Source organism: Oncorhynchus keta, chromosome 19 (genome assembly GCF_023373465.1).
Source record: "Oncorhynchus keta strain PuntledgeMale-10-30-2019 chromosome 19, Oket_V2, whole genome shotgun sequence".
NCBI classification, from domain to species: domain Eukaryota; kingdom Metazoa; phylum Chordata; class Actinopteri; order Salmoniformes; family Salmonidae; genus Oncorhynchus; species Oncorhynchus keta.
The window spans coordinates 84193149-84216441 of record NC_068439.1 but is presented as its reverse complement, the minus strand read 5'-3'; the positions used below and the strand labels follow the sequence as shown (position 1 = coordinate 84216441).

The following is a 23293-nucleotide window of genomic DNA, read 5'->3' as shown; positions in this document are numbered from 1 at the left end:
GGTGGAGCAAGGCATCACTCCTGACAGGTGGCGCAGCTAAGCAGCAAAGCCTCCATTTCCATTCCGATCCCAGGCCACCACACATAGCTCCGTGCCAGTGCCTTCATCCCCACTATTCCAGGATACATATCATGCATCAGGACCCCACCTTAGCAAAGGCCAAAAACCACTACCCAGTTCTTGTGAACTGACAGCTCGTTCCTTCAGTTTTTGTGAACTGACAGCTCGTTCCTTCAGTTTTTGTGAACTGACAGCTCGTTCCTTCAGTTCTTGTGAACTGACAGCTCGTTCCTTCAGTTTTTGTGAACTGACAGCTCGTTCCTTCAGTTCTTGTGAACTGACAGCTCGTTCCTTCAGTTTTTGTGAACTGACAGCTCGTTCCTTCAGTTTTTGTGAACTGACAGCTCGTTCCTTCAGTTTTTGTGAACTGACAGCTCGTTCCTTCAGTTTTTGTGAACTGACAGCTCGTTCCTTCAGTTTTTGTGAACCGACAGCTCATTCCTTCAGTTTTTGTGAACCGACAGCTCTTTCCGTAAGTTCTTCTGAAACTGACAGCTCGTTCCGATGAGACCAGTAGGGTCAGAACGGTCTGCCAGGAACCTCGGAGACCCATCCATGCAGCACCAAGCGAAGCACCCGGGACAGAACAGATTTTTCCAAGGTCAGTGGTGCTATCCTAGAAGCATGGCAAGGGGCACGAGGCACCATCTCCAGCAGCATCACTTCCCAGGGAGGAGGTGGGTCGGACAAAGGAGTAGCGAGTGACAGGAGACTCAGGGTATCGACATTAGCAAGCTGCTTCCCTGGATGATAGCAGAGACATTTACATCATGTTCATATTCTTATTTTTTATTAGTTCTTATTGTTGTTGCATTGTCGAGAAGGAATCTGTATGTCAGCATTTTGTACTATGTATACCGTGCTCATCCCGTACATGCGATTTAAAAACTTGAAACTTGAGAGCTCATAACTATTGGCTCCCAGGATCAGACTGGATCTGACCGTCCGCTGGGAAAGCATCTGGGGCATCGGCTCCATATGATGAAGCCAAACCAGCAAGGGTTTGAGGCCGGTGGAGACCACAAAATGGCGACCTGACATATACTGATGGAACTTCTTATAGCAAAAAATGTGCGCCATCCAGCTGATCGCCAGGGCCTCTTTATCCAGCTGATCGCCAGGGCCTCTTTATCCAGTGAATCCCCTCTTTATCCAGCTGATCGCCTCTTTATCTAGCTGGTCGCCAGGGCCTCTTTATCCAGCTGATCGCCAGGGCCTCTTTATCCAGTGAATCCCCTCTTTATCCAGCTGATCGCCTCTTTATCTAGCTGGTCGCCAGGGCCTCTTTATCCAGCTGATCGCCAGGGCCTCTTTAGCCAGTGAATCCCCTCTTTATCCAGCTGATCGCCTCTTTATCTAGCTGGTCGCCAGGGCCTCTTTATCCAGCTGATCGCCAGGGCCTCTTTATCCAGCTGATCACCTATTTATCTAGCTGATCGCCAGGGCCTCTTTATCCAGCTGATCGCCAGGGCCTCTTTATCCAGCTGATGGCTTCTTTATCCAGCTGATCGCCTCTTTATCCAGCTGATCGCCTCTTTATCCAGCTGATCGCCAGGGCCTCTTTATCCAGCTGATCACCTATTTATCTAGCTGATCGCCAGGGCCTCTTTATCCAGCTGATCGCCAGGGCCTCTTTATCCAGCTGATGGCTTCTTTATCCAGCTGATCACCTCTTTATCCAGCTGATCGCCTCTTTGTCCAGCTGATCGCCAGGGCCTCTTTATCCAGCTGATCGCCTCTTTATCCAGCTGATCGCCAGCGCCTATTTATCCAGCTGATCGCCTCTTTGTCCAGCTGATTTCTTCTTTATCCAGCTGATCGCCAGGGCCTCTTTATCCAGCTGATCGCCTCTTCATCCAGCTGATCGCCTCTTTGTCCAGCTGATGTCCAGGGCCTCTTTATCCAGCTGATCGCCCCTTCATCCAGCTGATCGCCAGGGCCTCTTTATCCAGCCGATCGCCTCTTTATCCAGCTGATCACCTCTTTATCCAGCTGGTCGCCAGGGCCTCTTTATCCAGCTGATCGCCTCTTTATCCAGCTGATCGCCTCTTTATCCAGCTGATCGCCTCTTTATCCAGCTGATCGCCTCTTTATCCAGCTTATCTCCTCTTTTTCCAGCTGATCGCCTCTTTGTCCAGCTGATCGCCTCTTTGTCCAGCTGATGTCCAGGGCCTCTTTATCCAGCTGATCGCCCCTTCATCCAGCTGATCGCCAGGGCCTCTTTATCCAGCCGATCGCCTCTTTATCCAGCTGATCACCTCTTTATCCAGCTGATCGCCTCTTTATCCAGCTGATCGCCTCTTCATCCAGCTGATCGCCTCTTTATCCAGCTGATCGCCAGGGCCTCTTTATCCAGCTTATTGCCTCTTTATCCAGCTGATCGCCTCTTTATCCAGCTGGTCGCCAGGGCCTCTTTATCTAGCTGATCACCTCTTTATCCAGCTGATCAGCTCTTTATCCAGCTAATCGCCTCTTCATCCAGCTGATCGCCTCTTTATCCAGCTGATCGCCTCTTTATCCAGCTTATCTCCTCTTTTTCCAGCTGATTGCCTCTTTGTCCAGCTGATCGCCTCTTTGTCCAGCTGATGTCCAGGGCCTCTTTATCCAGCTGATCGCCCCTTCATCCAGCTGATCGCCAGGGCCTCTTTATCCAGCCGATCGCCTCTTTATCCAGCTGATCACCTCTTTATCCAGCTGATCGCCTCTTTATCCAGCTGATCGCCAGGGCCTCTTTATCCAGCTGATCACCTCTTTATCCAGCTGATCGCCTCTTCATCCAGCTGATCGCCTCTTTGTCCAGCTGATCGCCTCTTTATCCAGCTGATCTCCAGGGCCTCTTTATCCAGCTGATCACCTCTTTATCCAGCTGATCGCCTCTTTATCCAGCTGATCGCCTCTTTATCCAGCTGATCGCCAGGGCCTCTTTATCCAGCTGATCACCTCTTTATCCAGCTGATCGCCTCTTCATCCAGCTGATCGCCTCTTTATCCAGCTGATCGCCAGGGCCTCTTTATCCAGCTGATCGCCGCTTTATCCAGCTGATCGCCTCTTCATCCAGCTGATCGCCTCTTTATCCAGCTTATCTCCTCTTTGTCCAGCTGATCGCCTCTTTGTCCAGCTGATCGCCTCTTTGTCCAGCTGATCGCTTCTTTGTCCAGCTGATCGACTCTTTGACCAGCTGATCGCCAGGGCCTCTTTATCCAGCTTATTGCCTCTTTATCCAGCTGATCGCCTCTTTATCCAGCTGGTCGCCAGGGCCTCTTTATCCAGCTGATCACCTCTTTATCCAGCTGATCAGCTCTTTATCCAGCTAATCGCCTCTTCATCCAGCTGATCGCCTCTTTATCCAGCTGATCGCCTCTTTATCCAGCTTATCTCCTCTTTTTCCAGCTGATTGCCTCTTTGTCCAGCTGATCGCCTCTTTGTCCAGCTGATGTCCAGGGCCTCTTTATCCAGCTGATCGCCCCTTCATCCAGCTGATCGCCAGGGCCTCTTTATCCAGCCGATCGCCTCTTTATCCAGCTGATCACCTCTTTATCCAGCTGATCGCCTCTTTATCCAGCTGATCGCCAGGGCCTCTTTATCCAGCTGATCACCTCTTTATCCAGCTGATCGCCTCTTCATCCAGCTGATCGCCTCTTTGTCCAGCTGATCGCCTCTTTATCCAGCTGATCTCCAGGGCCTCTTTATCCAGCTGATCACCTCTTTATCCAGCTGATCGCCTCTTCATCCAGCTGATCGCCTCTTTATCCAGCTGATCGCCAGGGCCTCTTTATCCAGCTGATCACCTCTTTATCCAGCTGATCGCCTCTTCATCCAGCTGATCGCCTCTTTATCCAGCTGATCGCCAGGGCCTCTTTATCCAGCTGATCGCCGCTTTATCCAGCTGATCGCCTCTTTATCCAGCTTATCTCCTCTTTATCCAGCTTATCTCCTCTTTGTCCAGCTGATCGCCTCTTTGTCCAGCTGATCGCCTCTTTGTCCAGCTGATCGCTTCTTTGTCCAGCTGATCGACTCTTTGTCCAGCTGATCGCCTCTTTGTCCAGCTGATCGCCAGGGCCTCTTTGTCCAGCTGCGTATAGTTCAGTTCAATGGTAGTTAAGGGTCCTAGATGCACACAGGTGCCTCCTCACCATCAGATTCCACACAACACAACAAGCCACCGACCAGTAACAAGGATTTTCTATCATCATAGTGGGCTAGCAGCCCATCCGCATGCAGCAGCTCTTATCCTCCTTATAGGCTTTCTGGTGAGCGCCTCTTTATAGGCTTCCTGGTGAGCGTCGGTCCAACTCAAGGGAGCTGCCTGCAGGCAATTCAACACTGTAGCTCTATCAGGAAGGTAGTGGAGAAGCCCCAGAAACTAAACAAGCTCAGACTTGTTCCGGGGAGAAGGGCGTCTTCTTAATGTCCTGGGTCAGTCGTCCGCCATTCTTGTCAACGTGGAACCACAGGAACTCAACACTTGGTGCAGCAACAAGAAAGAAAAAAAATGCAGTCGCAGCCCTGCTTCTACAAAGCGCCTCAGCACTCCCCTCTTCCAGGGTCCAGCCTGAAAACACTAGGTTTTTCCAGATACAGCTGGATCACTGTAAAGTCTGCTACAAGGTTGTTTATGTAAGCACTGGGGAAAATGTTGTAGACACTCCAAACTTGAGCCTTGATGCCCTGAACAGACCCCTGAGTCAGGGCCTCATCATCCAGAAGCTTTCTGCTGGTGGGCTTGTCTCATGCCAGCATAATTTAATGTTCATTTCTCCACCATAAGCCACCTCCAACGCTCAGCCACCGTAGGCAAAGGGGGTAAACATCCAGGGACCACTGCAGTGTTCACTATGCCAAGAAAAAGTCCCAGCATATCTTAAGGCTGGCCATCCTTCTTGGTCAGATTGGTGTAAACCATTTAGACTAATTTACTGGCTTGAAAACACCCCTGAGCCACCAGTTTATCCAGAGCCTCATCTAACTTCAGCTGGTCAGCTAAAGGTACTGGTCAAGCTTTAATCCATAAAGGTACTGGTCAAGCTTTAATCCTTAGGAGTCTATTGACGCACCGGTGCGGTAATATAATACAAAAATCCTCTTCAGTTTAAGTTAGAGATATCAGTTGTTTTGCATGGGCTGGGTTACACAGGTGCACCTTGTGCTGGGGACAATAAAAGGCCACTCCAAAATGTGCAGTTTTGTCACACAACGCAATGCCACAGACGTCTCAAGTTTTCAGGGAGCGAGCAATTGCCATGCCGACTGCAGGAATGTCCAACAGAGCTGTTGCCAGATAATTTAATGTTCATTTCTCTACCATAAGCCACCTCCAACATCATTTTAGAGAATTCTGTCTGTACGTCCAACTGGCCACACAACTGCAGACCACGTTTAATCCCACCAGCCCAGGACCTCCACAACCGCAGACCTTGTTTAACCCCATCGGCCCAGAACCTCTACAACTGCAGACCACGTTTAATCCCACCAGCCCAGAACCTCCACATCCTGCTTCTTTACCTGCGGTATCATCTGAGATCAGCCACCTGGACAGCTGATGAACCTTTGGGTTTGTCAGAAACCGTCTCAGGGAAAATCATCTGTCTGCCAAGCGTGTGCAAAGCTGTCATCAAGGCAAAGGATGGCTACTTTGATGAATCTCACATATAAACAAATATATTTAGATTTGTTTAACACTTTGTTGGTTACTACATGATTCCATATTGTGTTAGTTCATTGTTTTGATGTCTTCACTATATATTCTACAATGTAGAACATAGTACAAATAAAGAAAAACCCTTGAATGAGTCAGTGTGTCCAAACTTTTGACTGGTACTGTACATTGTAATAGTGTTGTATGGCGGTATTAATGTGTTTGGACTCCAGTAATAGTAGCTGCTGCCTTGGCAACTGCTAATACCTTGGCAACAGCTAATACCTTGGCAACAACTCATGGGGATCCCTAATAAATACAAACCAAAATAAAAATCCACCATATGACGTTAGGAAGTAGTTCACTCTGGGTAGTTTGAAAGTTCTCCTGGAAATAAGTTATTAATATGTATTTACCCAAAGTTATAACTATGTGTGTACTTTTTTCTCCCACAACCAAAATAAAACTTTCAAAGAACCAACTTTGGTTAGCTGGGAAAACAATGCTGGTACATTGTGTTATAACATTATGTGAAAACCTAATGAGAACTTTTGGGGAATGTTCTTTGGAGGTGGCAGATGTTTTTTGTTTTTGTTTTTGCGAATGGTAAATCAAATAAATGAAATCAAAGTTTATTTGTCACGTGCGCTGAATACAACATTTGTAGTAGACCTTACAGTGAAATGCTTACTTACAGGCTCTAACCAATAGTGCGAAAAAGGTGTGTGTGTGTGTGTGTGTGTGTGTGTGTGTGTGATGGAGAACATCCCAAGGATGGTTGCCGGTTCAAACCCCCAGGCTGCCTGTGGGGAAATCTACAGGGAGTGAGTAGGCAGTCGGTGGGTTACTAGCTCCCATATACTACCCACCGCTGCTATGCCCTTGATGCCTAAATGCATCAAAAAGAAGAAGAACAAATCAGTGCAAATGGACCATAGCTCCAACATAGCCTATTAGCATGATGCTAAATGTTTATCCATTGCACCAACGTAGCTTATTAGCATGATGCTAAATGTTTATCCATTGCACCAATGTACCTTATTAGCATGATGCTAAATGTTTATCCATTGCTCCAACTTAGCTTATTAGCATGATGCTAAATGTTTATCCATTGCTCCAACATAGCTTATTAGCATGATGCTAAATGTTTATCCATTGCTCCAACATAGCTTATTAGCATGATGCTAAATGTTTATCCATTGCTCCAACTTAGCTTATTAGCATGATGCTAAATGTTTATCCATTGCTCCAACATAGCTTATTAGCATGATGCTAAATGTTTATCCATTGCACCAACGTAGCTTATTAGCATGATGCTAAATGTTTATCCATTGCACCAACGTAGCTTATTAGCATGATGCTAAATGTTTATCCATTGCACCAACGTAGCTTATTAGCATGATGCTAAATGTTTATCCATTGCACCAACGTAGCTTATTAGCATGATGCTAAATGTTTATCCATTGCACCAACGTAGCTTATTAGCATGATGCTAAATGTTTATCCATTGCACCAATGTAGCTTATTAGCATGATGCTAAATGTTTATCCATTGCTCCAACTTAGCTTATTAGCATGATGCTAAATGTTTATCCATTGCTCCAACATAGCTTATTAGCATGATGCTAAATGTTTATCCATTGCACCAACGTAGCTTATTAGCATGATGCTAAATGTTTATCCATTGCACCAACGTAGCTTATTAGCATGATGCTAAATGTTTATCCATTGCACCAACGTAGCTTATTAGCATGATGCTAAATGTTTATCCATTGCACCAACGTAGCTTATTAGCATGATGCTAAATGTTTATCCATTGCTCCAACATAGCTTATTAGCATGATGCTAAATGTTTATCCATTGCTCCAACATAGCTTATTAGCATGATGCTAAAAGTTTATCCATTGCTCCAACATAGCTTATTAGCATGATGCTAAATGTTTATCCATTGCTCCAACATAGCTTATTAGCATGATGCTAAATGTTTATCCATTGCTCCAACATAGCTTTCTAGCATTCTAACATGCTACAGTACATGTTCATCTGCAAATTTTACTCCCCAAAAAGTCCTGACAAGTAAGAAAAACATGGCTGTCTGTGTGCGTTTGGTTGTGTGTGTGTCAGTGTGTACAGTATGCCAGTGTGTGCAGTATCCCAGTGTGTACAGAATGTCAGTGTGTGCAGTATGCCAGTGTGTACAGTATGTCAGTGTGTGCAGTATGTCCGTGTGTGCAACATGCCAGTGTGTACAGTATGTCTGTCTGTTGGTGAGAGGAGGAGAAAACGTCTGTGTTATCATAGTGAGCTCATGATCACTTGACCAGCCCAGGCCCATAATGGCACCTGCCAACCCACTGTTGCTAATGGTGACAAACGACTGTCTGTGTGGAGAAAGAGAGAATGAGAGAGCAATAGAGCGAGAGAGAGATAGAGAGAGAGAATGAGAAGGGGAGAGAGGGGAGAGAAGGAGGGCGAAGGAGGGAGAGAGATAGAGAGAGAGCGAGATAGAGAGATAAATAGAAAAGGAGAGAGAAGAAAGAGAGAGGGCGGTGGGGGATAAGCGAGCTAGAGAAAGACAGAGAGAAGGAGAGAGGAGGAGGGAGAGAGGGGGAGAGGGAGGTGAGAAGGAGATTGAAGGAGAGAGAAGGGAGAGAGAAGGAGGGACAAGGAGGGACAAGGAGAGAGAAAGAGGGAGGAGGGAGAAGGGGAGAGAAGGAGGGAGAAGGAGGGAGAAGGACGGAGAGAGAGAGAGGGAGAGAGAGAGAGAGAGAGAGAGAGAGAGAGAGAGAGAGAGAGAAGCACATTTCTTTCCACAGGGCCGAGGAGTGAGACAGGGATACAGCTTAAGCCCCAACCTCTTCAACATATATATTAACGAATTGGTAAGGGCACTAGGACAGCACCCGATCTCACCCTACTAGAATATGAAGTTAAATATCTACTGGTTGCTGATGATCTGGTGCTTCTGTCCCCAACCAAGGAAGGCCTAAAGCAGCACCTAGATCTTCTGCACAGATTCTGTCAGACCTGGGCCCTGACAGTATATCTCAGTAAGACAAAAACAATGGTTTTCCAAAAAAGCAGACACCGTTGCCCTAGAGCACACAAAAAACTATACATATCTCGGTCTAATCTTCAGCGCCACAGGTAACTTCCACAAAGCTGTGAACAATCTGAGAGACAAGGCAATAAGGGCCTTCTATGCCATCAAAAGGAACATAATATTTGACATACCAATTAGGATTTGGCTAAAAATACTTGAATCAGTCATAGAGCCCATTGCCTTTTATGGTTGTGAGGTCTGGGGTCTGCTCACCAACCAAGAATTCACAAAATGGGACAAACACCAAATTGAGACTCGGCATGCAGAATTCTGCAAAAATATCCTCCGTGTACAACGTAGAACACCAAATAAAGCATTCAGAGCAGAATTAGGCTGATAATTAGGCCGCTAATTATCAAAATCCAGAAAAGTGCCATTCAATTCTACACCCACCTAAATGGAAGCGATTCCCAAACCTTCCATAACAAAGCCATCACCTACAGAGAGATGAACCTGGAGAAGAGTCCCCTAAGCAAGCTGGTCCTGGGGCTCTGTTCACAAACACAAACAAACCCCACAGAGCCCCAGGACAGCAACACAATTAGACCCAACTAAATCATGAGAAAACAAAAAGATAATTACTTGACACATTGGAAAGAATTAACAAAAAAACAGAGCAAACTAGAATGCTATTTGGCCCTACACAGAGAGTACACAGTGGCAGAATACCTGACCACTGTGACTGACCCTAAACAGAGAGTACACAGTGGCAGAATACCTGACCACTGTGACTGACCCTAAACAGAGAGTACACAGTGGCAGAATACCTGACCACTGTGACTGACCCTAAACAGAGAGTACACAGTGGCAGAATACCTGACCACTGTGACTGACCCTAAACAGAGAGTACACAGCGGCAGAATACCTGACCACTGTGACTGACCCTAAACAGAGAGTACACAGTGGCAGAATACCTGACCACTGTGACTGACCCTAAACAGAGAGTACACAGTGGCAGAATACCTGACCACTGTGACTGACCCTAAACAGAGAGTACACAGTGGCAGAATACCTGACCACTGTGACTGACCCTAAACAGAGAGTACACAGTGGCAGAATACCTGACCACTGTGACTGACCCTAAACAGAGAGTACACAGTGGCAGAATACCTGACCACTGTGACTGACCCTAAACAGAGAGTACACAGTGGCAGAATACCTGACCACTGTAACTGACCCTAAACAGAGAGTACACAGTGGCAGAATACCTGACCACTGTGACTGACCCTAAACAGAGAGTACACAGTGGCAGAATACCTGACCACTGTGACTGACCCTAAACAGAGAGTACACAGTGGCAGAATACCTGACCACTGTGACTGACCCTAAACAGAGAGTACACAGTGGCAGAATACCTGACCACTGTGACTGACCCTAAACAGAGAGTACACAGTGGCAGAATACCTGACCACTGTGACTGACCCTAAACAGAGAGTACACAGTGGCAGAATACCTGACCACTGTGACTGACCCTAAACAGAGAGTACACAGTGGCAGAATACCTGACCACTGTGACTGACCCTAAACAGAGAGTACACAGTGACAGAATACCTGACCACTGTGACTGACCCTAAACAGAGAGTACACAGTGGCAGAATACCTGACCACTGTGACTGACCCTAAACAGAGAGTACACAGTGGCAGAATACCTGACCACTGTGACTGACCCTAAACAGAGAGTACACAGTGGCAGAATACCTGACCACTGTGACTGACCCTAAACAGAGAGTACACAGTGGCAGAATACCTGACCACTGTGACTGACCCTAAACAGAGAGTACACAGTGGCAGAATACCTGACCACTGTGACTGACCCTAAACAGAGAGTACACAGTGGCAGAATACCTGACCACTGTGACTGACCCTAAACAGAGAGTACACAGTGGCAGAATACCTGACCACTGTGACTGACCCTAAACAGAGAGTACACAGTGGCAGAATACCTGACCACTGTGACTGACCCTAAACAGAGAGAGTGGCAGAATACCTGACCACTGTGACTGACCCTAAACAGAGAGTACACAGTGACAGAATACCTGACCACTGTGACTGACCCTAAACAGAGAGTACACAGTGGCAGAATACCTGACCACTGTGACTGACCCTAAACAGAGAGTACACAGTGGCAGAATACCTGACCACTGTGACTGACCCTAAACAGAGAGTACACAGCGGCAGAATACCTGACCACTGTGACTGACCCTAAACAGAGAGTACACAGCGGCAGAATACCTGACCACTGTGACTGACCCTAAACAGAGAGTACACAGTGGCAGAATACCTGACCACTGTGACTGACCCTAAACAGAGAGTACACAGTGGCAGAATACCTGACCACTGTGACTGACCCTAAACAGAGAGTACACAGCGGCAGAATACCTGACCACTGTGACTGACCCTAAACAGAGAGTACACAGTGGCAGAATACCTGACCACTGTGACTGACCCTAAACAGAGAGTACACAGTGGCAGAATACCTGACCACTGTGACTGACCCTAAACAGAGAGAACACAGTGGCAGAATACCTGACCACTGTGACTGACCCTAAACAGAGAGTACACAGTGACAGAATACCTGACCACTGTGACTGACCCTAAACAGAGAGTACACAGTGGCAGAATACCTGACCACTGTGACTGACCCTAAACAGAGAGTACACAGTGGCAGAATACCTGACCACTGTGACTGACCCTAAACAAAGAGTACACAGCGGGCAGAATACCTGACCACTGTGACTGACCCTAAACAGAGAGTACACAGTGGCAGAATACCTGACCACTGTGACTGACCCTAAACAGAGAGTACACAGTGGCAGAATACCTGACCACTGTGACTGACCCTAAACAGAGAGTACACAGTGGCAGAATACCTGACCACTGTGACTGACCCTAAACAGAGAGTACACAGTGGCAGAATACCTGACCACTGTGACTGACCCTAAACAGAGAGTACACAGTGGCAGAATACCTGACCACTCACCTCCTGCCCAATGTATGAACATATTAGAGACATATATATTTCCCTCAGATTACACAGATCCACAAAGAATTCGAAAACAAACCCGATTTTGATCAACTCCCATATCTACTGGGTGAAATTCCACATTGTGCCATCACAGCAGCAAGATTTGTGACCTGTTGCCGCAAGAAAAGGGCAACCAGTGAAAAACAAACACCATTATAAATACAAATCATGTGGATTTATTTTCCCTTTTGTACTTGAACCATTTGCACATCAAATCAAATCAAATCAAATTTTATTTGTCACATACAAATGGTTAGCAGATGTTAATGCGAGTGTAGCGAAATGCTTGTGCTTCTAGTTCCGACAATGCAGTGATAACCAACAAGTAATCTAACTAACAATTCCAAAACTACTGTCTTATACACAGTGTAAGGGGATAAGGAATATGTACATAAGGATATATGAATGAGTGATGTTACAGGGCAGCATAAAGTAGATGGTATCGAGTACAGTATATACATATGAGATGAGTATGTAGACAAAGTAAACAAAGTGGCATAGTTAAAGTGGCTAGTGATACATGTATTACATAAGGATGCAGTCGATGATGTAGAGTACAGTATATACGTATGCATATGAGATGAATAATGTAGGGTAAGTAACATTATATAAGGTAGCATTGTTTAAAGTGGCTAGTGATATATTTACATCATTTCCCATCAATTCCCATTATTAAAGTGGCTGGAGTTGGGTCAGTGTCAATGACAGTGTGTTGGCAGCAGCCATTCAATGTTAGTGGTGGCTGTTTAACAGTCTGATGGCCTTGAGATAGAAGCTGTTTTTCAGTCTCTCAGTCCCAGCTTTGATGCACCTGTACTGACCTCGCCTTCTTGATGATAGCGGGGTGAACAGGCAGTGGTTCGGGTGGTTGATGTCCTTGATGATCTTTATGGCCTTCCTGTAACATCGGGTGGTGTAGGTGTCCTGGAGGGCAGGTAGTTTGCCCCCGGTGATGCGTTGTGCAGACCTCACTACCCTCTGGAGAGCCTTACGGTTGAGGGCGGAGCAGTTGCCGTACCAGGCGGTGATACAGCCCGCCAGGATGCTCTCGATTGTGCATCTGTAGAAGTTTGTGAGTGCTTTTGGTGACAAGCCAAATTTCTTCAGCCTCCTGAGGTTGAAGAGGCGCTGCTGCGCCTTCTTCACGACGCTGTCAGTGTGAGTGGACCAATTCAGTTTGTCTGTGATGTGTATGCCGAGGAACTTAAAACTTGCTACCCTCTCCACTACTGTTCCATCGATGTGGATAGGGGTGTTCCCTCTGCTGTTTCCTGAAGTCCACAATCATCTCCTTAGTTTTGTTTACGTTGAGTGTGAGGTTATTTTCCTGACACCACACTCCGAGGGCCCTCACCTCCTCCCTGTAGGCCGTCTCGTCGTTGTTGGTAATCAAGCCTACCACTGTTGTGTCGTCCGCAAACTTGATGATTGAGTTGGAGGCGTGCGTGGCCACGCAGTCGTGGGTGAACAGGGAGTACAGGAGAGGGCTCAGAACGCACCCTTGTGGGGCCCCCGTGTTGAGGATCAGCGGGGAGGAGATGTTGTTGCCTACCCTCAAAACCTGGGGGCGGCCCGTCAGGAAGTCCAGTACCTAGTTGCACAGGGCGGGGTCGAGACCCAGGGTCTCAAGCTTGATGACGAGCTTGGAGGGTACTATGGTGTTGAATGCCGAGCTGTAGTCGATGAACAGCATTCTCACATAGGTATTCCTCTTGTCCAGGTGGGTTAGTGCAGTGTGCAGTGTGGTTGAAATTGCATCGTCTGTGGACCTATTTGGGCGGTAAGCAAATTGGAGTGGGTCTAGGGTGTCAGGTAGGGTGGAGGTGATATGGTCCTTGACTAGTCTCTCAAAGCACTTCATGATGACGGATGTGAGTGCTACGGGGCGGTAGTCATTTAGCTCAGTTACCTTAGCTTTCTTGGGAACAGGAACAATGGTGGCCCTCTTGAAGCATGTGGGAACAGCAGACTGGTATAGGGATTGATTGAATATGTCCGTAAACACACCGGCCAGCTGGTCTGCGCATGCTCTGAGGGCGCGGCTGGGGATGCCGTCTGGGTCTGCAGCCTTGCGAGGGTTAACACGTGTAAATGTCTTACTCACCTCGGCTGCAGTGAAGGAGAGACCGTATGTTTTCGTTGCAGGCCGTGTCAGTGGCACTGTATTGTCCTCAAAGCGGGCAAAAAAGTTATTTAGTCTGCCTGGGAGCAAGACATCCTGGTCCGTGACTGGGCTGGGTTTCTTCTTGTAGTCCGTGATTGACTGTAGACCCTGCCACATGCCTCTTGTGTCTGAGCCATTGAATTGAGATTCCACTTTGTCTCTGTACTGACGCTTAGCTTGTTTAATAGCCTTGCGGAGGGAATAGCTGCATTGTTTATATTCGGACATGTTACCAGACACCTTGCCCTGATTAAAAGCAGTGGTTCGCGCTTTCAGTTTCACGTAAATCCTGCCATCAATCCACGGTTTCTGGTTAGGGAATGTTTTTATCGTTGCTATGGGAACGACATCTTCGACGCACGTTCTAATGAACTCGCACACCGAATCAGCGTATTCGTCAATATTTTCATCTGACGCAATACGAAACATGTCCCAGTCCACGTGATGGAAGCAGTCTTGGAGTGTAGAGTCAGCTTGGTCTGACCAGCGTTGGACAGACCTCAGCGTGGGAGCCTCTTGTTTTAGCTTCTGCCTGTAGGCAGGGATCAGCAAAATGGAGTCGTGGTCAGCTTTTCCGAAAGGGGGGCGGGACAGGGCCTTATATGCGTCGCGGAAGTTAGAGTAACAATGATCCAAGGTTTTACCACCCCTGGTTGCGCAATCGATATGCTGATAAAATTTAGGGAGTCTTGTTTTCAGATTAGCCTTGTTAAAATCCCCAGCTACAATGAATGCAGCCTCCGGATAAATGGTTTCCAGTTTGCAAAGAGTTAAATAAAGTTTGTTCAGAGCCATCGATGTGTCTGCTTGGGGGGGGATATATACGGCTGTGATTATAATCGAAGAGAATTCTCTTGGAAGATAATGTGGTCTACATTTGATTGTGAGGAATTCTAAATCAGGTGAACAGAAGGATTTGAGTTCCTGTATGTTTCCTTCATCACACCATGTCCCGTTAGTCATGAGGCATACGCCCCCGCCACTCTTCTTACCAGAGAGATGTTTGTTTCTGTCGGCGCGATGCGTGGAGAAACCTGTTGGCTGCACCGCATCGGATAGCGTCTCTCCAGTGAGCCATGTTTCCGTGAAGCAGAGAACGTTGCAGTCTCTGATGTCCCTCTGGAATGCCACCCTTGCTCGGATTTCGTCAACCTTGTTGTCAAGAGACTGGACATTGGCAAGAAGAATGCTGGGGAGTGGTGCGCGATGTGCCCTTTTTCGGAGTCTGACCAGAACACCGCCTCGTTTCCCTCTTTTTCGGAGTCGTTTCCTTGGGTCGCTGCAAGCGATCCATTCCGTTGTCCTGTTTGTAAGGCAGAACACAGGATCCGCGTCGCGGAAAACATATTCTTGGTCGTACTGATGGTGAGTTGACGCTGATCTTATATTCAGTAGTTCTTCTCGACTGTATGTAATGAAACCTAAGATGACCTGGGGTACTAATGTAAGAAATAACACGTAAAAAAACAAAAAACTGCATAGTTTCCTAGGAACGCGAAGCGAGGCGGCCATCTCAGTCGGCGCCGGAAGTCATCATTACAACACTGTATATGGACATAATATGACATTTGAAATGTCTTTATTCTTTTGGAACTTCTGTGAGTAATTGTTTACTGTTAATTTGTATTGTTTATTTCACTTAGGCAGCTAACCCACTGTTCCTAGGCATCATTGAAAATAAGAATGTGTTCTTTATTAACTGACTGGCCAAGTTAAAGAAAGGTCAAATAAAAAAATACGATCTACTTCACTTGATTTGGCATTGTTAACATATGTTTCCCATGCCAATAAAGCCCTTAAATTGAAATTGAATTGAATTGAATTGAAATTGAATTGCGAAGGAGAGAGAGGGCGGGGAGAGAGGGAGAAGGAGAGCGAGAGGGAGAAGGAGGGAGAAGGAAGGAGAGGGAGAGAGAAGGAGAGAGAAGGAGGAAGAAGGAGGGAGAAGGAGAGAGAAGGAGGGAGAAGGAGGGAGAGGGAGAGAGAAGGAGAGAGAAGGAGGGAGAAGGAGAGAGAAGGAGAGAGAAGGAGGGAGAAGGAGAGAGAAGGAGAGAGAAGGAGGGAGAAGGAGGGAGAAGGAGAGAGAAGGAGGGAGAAGGAGGGAGAGAGGGAGAAGGAGGGAGAAGGAAGGAGAGGGAGAGAGAAGGAGAGAGAAGGAGGGAGAAGGAGGGAGAAGGAGAGAGAAGGAGGGAGAAGGAGGGAGAGGGAGAGAGAAGGAGAGAGAAGGAGGGAGAAGGAGAGAGAAGGAGAGAGAAGGAGGGAGAAGGAGAGAGAAGGAGAGAGAAGGAGGGAGAAGGAGAGAGAAGGAGGGAGAAGGAGGGAGAGGGAGAGAGAAGGAGAGAGAAGGAGGGAGAAGGAGAGAGAGAGGGAGAAGGAGGGAGAAGGGGGGAGAAGGAGAGAGGAGAGATTGTGAAAACAGCTCACTAAATGCAGAATTCTATCTTGAAAACAATTGGAATGGGAATAACTTTAAATCATAGTTTTAATCAAGTCGGAAAGCAACTCTACTCCCCACTAGATCATACACAGTACTGCATGGACTACAGTCTACTCCCACCCCACTAGATCATACACAGTACTGCATGGACTACAGTCTACTCCCACCCCACTAGATCATACACAGTACTGCATGGACTACAGTCTACTCCCACCCCACTAGATCATACACAGTACTGCATGGACTACAGTCTACTCCCACCCCACTAGATCATACACAGTACTGCATGGACTACAGTCTACTCCCACCCCACTAGATCATACACAGTACTGCATGGACTACAGTCTACTCCCACCCCACTAGATCATACACAGTACTGCATGGACTACAGTCTACTCCCACCCCACTAGATCATACACAGTACTGCATGGACTACAGTCTATTCCCACCCCACTAGATCATACACAGTACTGCATGGACTACAGTCTATTCCCACCCCACTAGATCATACACAGTACTGCATGGACTACAGTCTATTCCCACCCCACTAGATCATACACAGTACTGCATGGACTACAGTCTATTCCCACCCCACTAGATCATACACAGTACTGCATGGACTACAGTCTACTCCCACCCCACTAGATCATACACAGTACTGCATGGACTACAGTCTACTTCCACCCCACTAGATCATACATAGTACTGCATGGACTACAGTCTACTCCCACCCCACTAGATCATACACAGTACTGCATGGACTACAGTCTATTCCCACCCCACTAGATCATACACAGTACTGCATGGACTACAGTCTATTCCCACCCCACTAGATCATACACAGTACTGCATGGACTACAGTCTACTCCCACCCCACTAGATCATACACAGTACTGCATGGACTACAGTCTACTTCCACCCCACTAGATCATACATAGTACTGCATGGACTACAGTCTACTCCCACCCCACTAGATCATACACAGTACTGCATGGACTACAGTCTACTTCCACCCCACTAGATCATACACAGTACTGCATGGACTACAGTCTACTCCCACCCCACTAGATCATACACAGTACTGCATGGACTACAGTCTATTCCCACCCTACTAGATCATACACAGTACTGCATGGACTACAGTCTACTCCCACCCCACTAGATCATACACAGTACTGCATGGACTACAGTCTACTTCCACCCCACTAGATCATACATAGTACTGCATGGACTACAGTCTACTCCCACCCCACTAGATCATACACAGTACTGCATGGACTACAGTCTACTCCCACCCCACTAGATCATGGTGTTAGTTTTAATAGGATCAACATGAGACTCCTGTTAGAGATGTTATACCTATTCACCGAGATCTACATATCGTTCTCCCTCTCTCCTCTCTCCTTCTCTATAAAGCCTTTTGTGGGCTACTCAAATACCCATCAGCCATCAGCCTCGGGAGGCGAGGGGACGGCAGGCGGGAAGGAGGCGCGATGGAAGGGGAGGTTTCTATTCCCCACGCCGGCGAACCGGCATCTCACCTGTGATGTAACGTGGAGCGTTTTTCTGTCCGCACCCGGTGTGAGTGGGGGGGGTTGGGGGAAGACGGGGAGGAAGGAGAGGGGGAGAGAGTGAAGAAGGGGGAGGACGGCCCCCGGTGGTTCTAAATCGGTACCCGTCACAATGCCACAAAAGGCCAAAATTGAAGACCAAGTAATTTATTGGTGTTGTTGTTCACAATGTGAAAATCTGACAGTAGGAGAAAGAGAGGAGAGGAGAGGAGAGGAGAAAGAGAGGAGAGGAGAGGAGAGGAGAGGAGAGGAGAGGGAGAGGAGAGGAGAGAATGAGAGGAGAGGAGAGGAGAGGAGAGGAGAGAGAGAATGAGAGGAGAGGAGAGGAGAGGAGAGGAGAGAATGAGAGGAGAGGAGAGGAGAGGAGAGGAGAGGAGAGGAGAGGAGAGGAGAGGAGAGGAGAGGAGAGAATGAGAGGGGAGAATGAGAGGAGAGAATGAGAGGAGAGGAGAGGAGAGGAGAGGAGAGGAGAGGAGAGGAGAGGAATTTTTACTAGGATTAAATGTCAGGAATTGTGAAAAACTGAGTTGAAATGTAGTTGGCTAAGGTGTATGTAAAGTTTCGACTTCCACTATAGGTATTAGACTTGGTCAGGGAGAGGTTGAAAATATCAGTGAAGAAACATGCCAGTTGGTCCGTGCTTTGAGTAAACGTCCTGGTTGTCCGTCTGGCCCCGCGGATTTGTGAATGTTGATCTTTTGAATGCTCTTGCTCACATCGGCTACCGAGAGCGTGATCACACAGTTGTCCGGAACAGCTGGTGCTCTCATGCAAGCTTCAGTGTTGCTTGACTCAAAGCGAGCATAAAAGGCATTTAGCTCATCTGGTAAGCTCGTCATCACTGGGTAGCTCACGGCTGTGTTTCCCTTTGTAGTCCGTAATATAGGTTTCAAGCTCTGCCACATCTGATGAGCGTCAGAGTCGATGTAGTAGGATTCAGTCTTAGTCTTAGTGTTGACGCTTTGCCTGTTTGATGGTTCGTCTGAGGGTGTAATAGGATTCAGTCTTAGTCTTAGTGTTGACGCTTTGCCTGTTTGATGGTTCGTCTGAGGGTGTAGCGGGATTTTTTTTAAGTGTCCGGATTAGTGTCCCACTCCTTGAAAGCGGCAGCTCTAGCCTTTAGCTCGCTGAGGATGCTTCCATTGCACTGTGGGGACGACGTCGCCAATGCACTTATTGATGAAGCCGGTGACTGAGGTGGTTTACTCCTCAATGCCATTGGATGAATCCCAGAACATGTTCCAGTCTGTGCTACTAAACAGTCCTGTAGCTTAGCATCTGCGTCATCTGACCACTTTTGTATTGAGCACATCACTGGTACTTCCTGTCTAAGTTTTTGCTTGTAAGCAGTAGGTTATGGACAGAGAGCATTGTATTTTTTTCTGTGTGTGGAGTAAAGGTGATCTAGAGTTTTTTTCCCCTCTAGTTGCAGATGTGACTGGTAGAAAAGATCAAGTAAAGGTGACAGCTCTGCTTCCAGCTACGTAACGTTTCAGTATTTTGATTAACCCAGAACTTTTTTTATGTTATTATATACAGCCGGAAATAACTTTGGGAGTTACTTTCAGAGTAACTCAACAGCATTACGAATATGACTTTTCCCAACTTGGATCCTTTGTTTGTATCCAACCAGGGTAAGTCAGTTGATAACAAATTATTATTTATACAATGACGGCCTACCCCGGCCCATCCCTAACCTGGACGTTGCTGAGCCAATTGTGCCTTACCCTATGGGACTCCCAATTCTGACACTGGACGAATGTGAAACCACCTTGTAATTGAACCAGGGACTGCAGTGGCACCTCTTACACTGAGATGTAGGGCCTTAGACCGCTGCGCCACTCCCTGTGCAACTGGGTCCCCCCCCCAGGTGGCGAAGGTAGGAAACAACACCTCTTCTGCGCTGACCCTCAACACTGGGGTCCCACAAGGGTGTGTACTTAGCCCCCTCCTGTACTCCCTGTTCACCCATGACTGTGTGGCCACAACACGCTTCCAACTCAATCATAAAGTTTTCAGACGACACAACCATTGTAGGCCTGATTACCAACAATAACGAAACAGCCTACAGGTGAGGGCCCTGGGAGAGTGGTGCCTGTAAAATAACCTTTCCCTCACCATCAACAAAATGAAGGAGCTGATTGTGGACTTCAGGAAAACAGCAGAGGGAGCACGGCCCTAACCACATCGACGGGACTGCAGTGGAGAAGGTGGAAATCTTCAAATTCCATGGCGTACACATCACTGACGATCTGAAATGGTCCATCCACACAGACAGTGTGGTGAAGAAAGCGCAACAGCAACAACCTCAGGAGGCTGAAGAAATGTGTCCCCTAATACCCTCACAAACTTGAATTGAGAACATCCTGTCGGGCTGTATCACCACCTGGTACGGCAACTGCACAGCCAGCAATCACAGGGCTATCCATCAGGGTGGTGCGATCTGCCCAACGCATCAATGGGGGAACACTACCTGCCCTCCAGGACACCTACACCACCCGATGTCACAGGAAGGCCAAAAAGATCATCAAGGACAACAACCACCCGAACCACTGCCTGTTCACCCCGCTATCATCCAGAAGTCGAGGTCAGTACAGGTGCATCAAAGCTGGGAACGAGAGACTGAACAACAGCTTCTATCTCAAGGTCATCAGACTGTTAAATAGCCATCACTAGCCAGCTACCACCAAGTTACTCAACCCTGTAACTTAGAGGCTGCTGTCCTGTATACATAGACTTGGAATCACTTCTATCTCAAGGCCATCAGACTGTTAAATAGCCATCACTAGCCAGCTACCACCAAGTTACTCAACCCTGTAACTTAGAGGCTGCTGTTCTGTATACATAGACTTGGAATCACTGGTCACTTAAATAATGTTTACATACTGCTTTACTCATTTCATATGTATATACTGTATTCTACTCTGCTGTATTTTAGTCAATGCCACTTCTACATTCTCTGACATTGCTCGTCCTAATGTTTATATATTTCTTAATTCCATTATTTTACGTTTGGATTTGTGTGTGTTGTTGCGAATTGTTAGATATTACTGCACTGCTGGAACACAAGCATTTTGCTACACATCTGTTGAATATGTTTATGTGACCAATAACATCTGATTAGATTTAAATGTGTGTGAAGAAAATGAAAATTAACTGACTTGCCTAGTTAAATAAAGGTTCAATAGAATAAAAAAAAAAATATATATATATATATATACTGGGTAAAATACCAGTGTGCAATCACAGCAACAAGATGTGTGACCTGTTGCCACAAGAAAAGGGAAATCAGTGAAAAAAGATGAAGAGAGAGGAGATGAAGAAATGGGAGGAGAGGGGAAAGTAGGAGAGGAAGAGATGATGAGAGGAGGGAGGGAGGGATTAAGAGAAAGGCTAGGATGGATGCGATGATATGATTAAGAGAGGAGATGTGTGTGTGTGTGTGTGTGTGTGTGTGTGTGTGTGTGTGTGTGTGTGTGTGTGTGTGTGTGTGTGTGTGTGTGTGTGTGTGTGTGTGTGTGTGTGTGTGTGTGTGTGTGTGTGTGTGTGTGTGTGTGTGTGTGTGTGTGTGTGTGTGTGTCATCCCACAACCCACTCAAGGGATCAGTGCATGGGTGGGCAGATGACTCACAGGTCAATGACAGCACTAGACACAACGGGAGTGTGTGTGTGTGTGTGTGTGTGTGTGTGTGTGTGTGTGTGTGTGTGTGTGTGTGTGTGTGTGTGTGTGTGTGTGTGTGTGTGTGTGTGTGTGTGTGTGTGTGTGTGTGTGTGTGTGTGTGTGTGTGTGTGTGTGTGTGTGTGTGTGTGTGTGTGTGTGTGTGTGTGTGTGTGTGTGTGTGTGTGTGTGTGTGTGTGTGTGTGTGCTTTTGCTAGATTGTGTTTGATTGATTTAGACATACACTGTGACAACAATGAAGAACCTGTCCAGCCACTTTTCATAAATTACATTAAATACATTATGCAGTACTTCCTCATGTGGCCTTGTACACTACTTCCTCATGTAGCCTTGTACAGTTCTTCCTTATGTACTGTAGCCTTATACAGTACTTGTTCAGTACTTCCTCATGTAGCCTTATACAGTACTTCCTCATGTAGCCTTGTACAGTTCTTCCTTATGTACTGTAGCCTTATACAGTACTTGTTCAGTACTTCCTCATGTAGCCTTATACACTACTTCCTCATGTAGCCTTGTACAGTTCTTCCTTATGTACTGTAGCCTTATACAGTACTTGTTCAGTACTTCCTCATGTAGCCTTATACACTACTTCCTCATGTAGCCTTGTACAGTTCTTCCTTATGTACTGTAGCCTTATACAGTACTTGTTCAGTACTTCCTCATGTAGCCTTATACACTACTTCCTCATGTAGCCTTGTACAGTTCTTCCTTATGTACTGTAGCCTTATACAGTACTTGTTCAGTACTTCCTCATGTAGCCTTATACAGTACTTCCTCATGTAGCCTTATACAGTACTTCCTCATGTGGCCTTGTACACTACTTCCTCATGTAGCCTTGTACAGTTCTTCCTTATGTACTGTAGCCTTATACAGTACTTGTTCAGTACTTCCTCATGTAGCCTTATACAGTAGTTCCTCATGTAGCCTTATACAGTACTTCCTCATGTGGCCTTGTACACTACTTCCTCATGTAGCCTTATACAGTACTTCCTCATGTAGCCTTATACAGTATTTCCTCATGTAGCCTTATACAGTACTTCCTCATGTAGCCTTATACAGTATTTCCTCATGTAGCCTTATGCAGTACTTCCTCATGTAGCCTTATACAGTACTTCCTCATGTAGCCTTATACAGTATTTCCTCATGTAGCCTTATACAGTACTTCCTCATGTAGCCTTATACAGTACTTCCTCATGTAGCCTTATACAGTACTTCCTCATATAGCCTTATACAGTATTTCATCATGTAGCCTTATACAGTACTTCCTCGTGTAGCCTTATACAGTATTTCCTCATGTAGCCTTATGCAGTATTTCCTCATGTAGCCTTATACAGTACTTGTTCAGTACTTCCTCATGTAGCCTTATACACTACTTCCTCATGTAGCCTTGTACACTACTTCCTCATGTAGCCTTGTACAGTTCTTCCTCATGTACTGTAGCCTTATACAGGACTTGTTCAGTACTTCCTCATGTAGCCTTATACAGTACTTCCTCAGGTAGCCTTATACAGTATTTCCTCATGTAGCCTTATACAGTACTTCCTCATATAGCCTTATACAGTATTTCCTCATGTAGCCTTATACAGTACTTCCTCATATAGCCTTATACAGTATTTCCTC

The 23293-nt window shown here is 46.6% G+C and overlaps 1 protein-coding gene across 1 annotated transcript in view; it reads left to right on the top strand.

Moving 5' to 3' along the window:
• The window catches only part of LOC118379457 (XK-related protein 6-like), a 143536-nt gene that overhangs the window by 100495 nt on the left and 19748 nt on the right, over window positions 1-23293 (top strand). The gene's annotated exons all lie outside the window — the stretch shown is intronic.